A 411-nucleotide genomic window follows, 5' to 3' on the forward strand; every position below is an offset into this window, starting at 1 on the left:
CATTCTTCTACCGTGTCATTCTTCTACCGTGTCATTCTTCTACCGTGTCATTCTTCTACCGTGTCATTCTTCTACCGTATCATACTTCTGCCGTGTTATTCTTCTACCGTGTTATTCTTCTACCGTATCATTCTTCTACCGTGTTATTCTTCTACCGTGTTATTCTTCTACCGTGTTATTCTTCTATCGTGTCATTCTTCTACCGTATTATTCTTCTACCGTATCATTCTTCTACCGTGTCATTCTTCTACCGTGTCATTCTTCTACCGTATCATTCTTCTACCGTATCATTCTTCTACCGTGTCATTCTTCTACCGTGTCATTCTTCTACCGTATCATTCTTCTACCGTGTCATTCTTCTACCGTATCATTCTTCTACCGTATCATTCTTCTACCGTATCATTCTTCTAC

Source organism: Priapulus caudatus, unplaced genomic scaffold, assembly GCF_000485595.1.
Source record: "Priapulus caudatus unplaced genomic scaffold, Priapulus_caudatus-5.0.1 Scaffold2367, whole genome shotgun sequence".
Lineage (NCBI taxonomy): Eukaryota > Metazoa > Priapulida > Priapulimorpha > Priapulimorphida > Priapulidae > Priapulus > Priapulus caudatus.